Here is a 5000-nt window from a genome sequence, read left to right as displayed (position 1 = left end):
CGGGAGAGGACCGCAGCAAAGCGTGTATCCGGTGTGGCGCGGAAGGCCACAAGGCAGCGAGCTGCACTGGCGAGGCTCGCTGTTTGAAGTGTGGCGGCCCGCACTCGATTGCCGCAGCTTCGTGCAAAGCTGCAGCCACACGATGATGATAGAAGTGCTCCAGATAAATATCGGTAAGAGCAGGAGCGCTCAGGATCTTGCGCTCCAGCGGATGAGGGAGGAGGGAGCAGACGTGATGCTCATCACGGAGCTCTATGCTGTGCCGGCCAACAATGGGAACTGGGCATCCGACGACGCACTGAAGGCCGCGATCGTCACCAGTGGCCAACGGTTTCCCATACAGCGGGTGAGGAGCGTGCAGCATCCGGGCATCGTAGCTGCCGAGGTGGCGGGCATCGTTGTCATCTGCTGCTATATTCCGCCATCGATCGGCCTCCCGGAGTTCGAGCAACAGATGGACCGGCTGGAGGTACTTGCGCGAGGCCACCCTTGCGTGCTGATAGCTGGCGACTTCAACGCGCGGCATGGGGCCTGGGGGAGCGAGCGGGCCAACCTTAAGGGTGAGGCGCTCCTTCAGACGGTTACCAGCCTAGGATTGGAGGTCCTCAACCGCGGCACGGAGCCGACATTCCTGGGGAACGGTGTGGCTCGGCCCAGCAGAGTGGACGTCGCCTTCGCGAGTCCAACGCTCTGCCGATCGGATGGAGCAGCGGAGGACATCAGCTCCTGGCGGACGCTAGACCGCTACTCCTATAGCGACCACCGCTATATTCGGTTTGCGGTCGGGCAACAGCATCGTGCAGGTCAGCGGCCCGGACGGGGCATTCATCAGCAGGAAGGTGTCGAAGTACGGGAGGCGGGTACTCGCTGGCGAACTCGCCAGTTTTGCCCCCGTACTTTCGAGCTGGCACTTGAGGCGACCCGTTTTGCCGATCGGGTGACCGATGCGGCAAGCCTGGGGATGGTGCTTACGGAGGCCTGCGACGCTACCATGGCGAGGATTGGGCAGTCGCAGCAGCAGAGGAGGAACTGCAACACATATTGGTGGACTCCGGATATCGAGGAGCTGACCGAGCGCTGCCGGTTGGCTCGGGAGCGACAGTCATTGGCCCTCGACGAGACGTCCGCCGAACTGGCTTCAGAGGAACATCAGGAGGCGCGTGCTGCCTTAAGGGTGGCAATTAAGGCCAGCAAGCAGCGCCAGTTCGATGAGTGGCTGCAGGCCCTGGCTGCAGATGAGACGGGACAGTGGTTCCGGCAAGTGCTTCTTCGGTTTCGGGGCAGCTGGACGGCGCGTGAACGCGATCCAGCGGTGTTGCAGCGGATCGTCGAGGAGCTGTTTCCGGAGCATCCCCCGGTCGAGTGGCCGGACGTCACGCCTTCGGAAGGGGACACTCCGGTCCGTCCGATCAGCTGCGCGGAGCTCCAGGCGATAGCGAGCGAGCTGCATCCGCGGAAGGCGCCTGGCCTCGATGGAGTACCGAACGCTGCGGTAACGGCTGCCATCCGGAAGTATCCGGAGCCATTCGCTGGTGTCTACCAGCGCTGCTTGGACACCGGCGAAATACCACGCGAATGGAAAAGGCAGAAGCTGGTGCTGTTGCCTAAGCCGGGTAAGCCGCCGGGCGAAGCCTCGTCCTGCCGCCCGATCTGCTTGATCGACAACCCGGCGAAGGTCTTCGAGAGGACTACGCTGGACAGACTCAACGAGCACCTGGAGGATCCGGAGGCACCTCGGCTGGCCGAGAAACAGTTCGGTTTCCGGAAGCAGCGGAGCACCCTGCAGGCGATCCAGCTGGTGGTGGAAGCAGGCGAGCGCGCGATGTCCTACGGACGGACTAACAACCGGGATAAGCGCTGTCTGCTGGTTGTGGCGTTGGACGTCAGAAACGCCTTTAACACCGCCAGCTGGCAGGCGATAGCGATGGCCCTGCGTGAGAAGGAGGTTCCAGCGCAGCTGCAACTCCTGCTCCGCGACTATTTCACCGACAGGGAGCTGGTGTACGACACCCATGACGGCCCGGTGTCACGTCGGGTGACGGCAGGCGTTCCACAGGGGTCAATCCTTGGCCCGACTCTGTGGAACGTTATGTACGACGGCGTTCTGCGGATCCAGCTCCCTGAAGGGGCCACCATCGTCGGCTTTGCCGATGACATCGCCATCCTGGCCGAGGGCTGCACACCCGAGGAGTCGGCGTCCGTTGCGGAGGCTGCGATCGAGGCGGTGATGGGGTGGCTTGAGGCACGGCACCTCAGTCTCGCCCCCCACAAGACCGAGGTGGTACTGATATCGAGTCTGCGTCGAGGACGTTTGGAAATTCCTGTGCGCGTCGGCGAAGTGGTCTGCACGTCAAAGCGATCGATACGCTACCTGGGGGTACAACTCCACGAGAAACTCTCGTGGAAACCGCACGTGGAAGCGGCCGCGGACAAGGCCCTCCGTGCGGTGGCGGTGGTTACCTCGGTGATGAGGAACCACAGCGGCCCCCAGGTGGCCAAGCGGCGGTTGCTGGCAGGAGTCGCTGAGTCGGTGATCCGGTACGCCTCGCCCATCTGGGCTAAGGCGACCGACATGCAGTGGTGCCGCAGACGACTGGCCCAGGTCCAGAAGCCACTGGCACGTGGGGTATCGAGTTCGTTCCGCTCGGTGTCCTACGAGGTGTCAGTGGTGATGGCTGGTTTGGTGCCGTACTGGCTGGTCGTCAACGAGGACGCAAGGTGCCATAGCAGGCTGCTGGTCGAGCCTGGCGCCAGCAGGAAGGAGGTACGAGCGGCGGAGCGAGCAGCCACGATGCTGCAATGGCAGGACGCCTGGGACCGTGCGGCGGCAACACCATCGGCCAGCCGCTACTTGACGTGGGCGCACGGGATGATTCCCGACCTGCACCGGTGGACGGGACGAAAGCACGGGAAGGTGGACTTCCACCTTTCGCAGGTGCTCTCCGGACACGGATTCTTCCGGGAGTACCTGCACGTCTGCGGCTTCGCTTCGTCTCCGGAGTGTCCACGGTGCGTGGGGTCGGTCGAGTCGGTGGCCCACGTCTTGTTCGAGTGCCCCGTGTTTGAGGAGATCCGACGTGAGCTGCTGGGCTGGGGGACACCCGAGTCGGTCCAGCTTAACAACATCGCAGAGAAGCTGCTGGAGAGTGCGGAGTGGTGGGACCGCATTCAGAAAGCAGCAAAGACCATCACCACAGTGCTTCAACAGCTGTGGCGCGATGAGGAAGCGCTCACCAATGGTCGAACGGAAGCGGCTTTCGCCGAGGACGAGGAAGTGGTCCTCGAAAGTGTGGCCGCACTCTTCGGTGAGGAGATGGACGACGTCATCATCGAAGACATAACGCGGCGCGTGAACGAGTCGCGAGCAGCGCGTCAGCGATCTGCCCGCAACCGACGGCTTCGCGGCAGAGCGGAGGATCGGGCGCGAGTGCGACTGGCTGCGGACGTCGCAGCAGCACTGGCCGCCCGAGATGACGAGGTACTGCGGACGGCAGTTGAGGCGGAGCGAGCGGGCCTAGCTCCTCCACCTATACCGAGGCGCAGCAGAGGGGGACCACCTTCCCCGGAGACGTTGAGAGTGCGCCACGAGCGGCGTCTATTCATGCAGCGCGCATGGCGAGCTCGGGTCCAGGCTGAGGGACCCTCGACGACGCGCCGCCGTCGGACCGCGCCTACGGAGGCGGATCGGATACGGTCGCGACGCAACAGACGGGAAAACGAAAGGCGCCGTCGTGCTTCGAATGCGGGCCGACGATTGACACCCGCGGAGGAGGCTGCCGCCAGCGAGGCGGAATGGTCAGATCGATAGATGTCGGGTTGACTTCTTGAGATCTCCGAGAGGGGAAAGAATGAGTGAGTCACGCGGACTAAGCAAGCGTACGCCTTTAATATGCGGTTAAGATACGATTCAATTTAATAAAGAAATAGGGAAGGGACATCCGAAAGGGTTCGTAAAGACGCATGACAAATCCCTGGCGGGCGACGTCGTGCGTCAAGAGCGTGGGTTTATGCTATTGTTTGTTAGAACATAATGTTTATGAACAATAAAACCTGCATTTGTTAAAAAAAAAAAAAAAAACGAAGTGGAGCTTGCGGCTTAATTTGACTCAACACGGGAAAATTTACCAGGTCCGAACTTATCGAGGTAAGACAGATTGAGAGCTCTTTCTCAAATTTAAGGGTAGTGGTGCATGGCCGTTCTTAGTTCGTGGAATGATTTGTCTGGTTAATTCCGATAACGAACGCGACTCAAACAAGCTAACTAGAACGCTGTCAGCAGTGCACCTCCGGGCGCACCTGACGTCAAGGCCGGCGGCCCCTTCACGGGCGGTCGTCGGCCACGTTTGCCCTGCTTAGCGGGACAACTTGTGTTTAGCAAGGTGAGAATGAGCGATAACAGGTCCGTGATGCCCTTAGATGTTCTGGGCTGCACGCGTGCTACAATGTGAGCAGCAGCGTGTTCTCGCCAATTGGCGCCCCCATTCCGAGAGGAACGGGAAATCACCCAAATGCTCATTTAGTTGGGATTGGGGACTGCAACGGTCCCCATGAACCTGGAATTTCTAGTAAGTGCTAGTCATTAGCTAGCGCTGATTACGTCCCTGCCCTTTGTACACACCGCCCGTCGCTACTACCGATGGATTATTTAGTGAGGTCTCTGGAGGCACACCTTCCGCGGTTCCTTCGTGAGCTGCAGCTGGCATGGCCGAAGTTGACCGAACTTGATGATTTAGAGGAAGTAAAAGTCGTAACAAGGTTTCCGTAGGTGAACCTGCGGAAGGATCATTACCGATCAATACATATATGTTGTTGTGTGAGTTGGTTAGAGAGATAGAGAAACACGGTATCAGCAGAACAAACTGCTATGTTACCTTTTGGGGGCCGCGCACGCCAATTAGACCCGCGAGAGAGGTGTGTCTATACTACGATATTGAGCGTGCGCGACCGTAGGCCAGTGGCCTTCGTACCTGTGCGCACACTCCCAATGGCAGCCATCGAAC

Source organism: Anopheles moucheti (genome assembly GCF_943734755.1).
Source record: "Anopheles moucheti chromosome X unlocalized genomic scaffold, idAnoMoucSN_F20_07 X_unloc_26, whole genome shotgun sequence".
NCBI classification, from domain to species: Eukaryota; Metazoa; Arthropoda; class Insecta; order Diptera; family Culicidae; genus Anopheles; species Anopheles moucheti.
Note: the sequence above shows the minus strand (reverse complement) of the source record.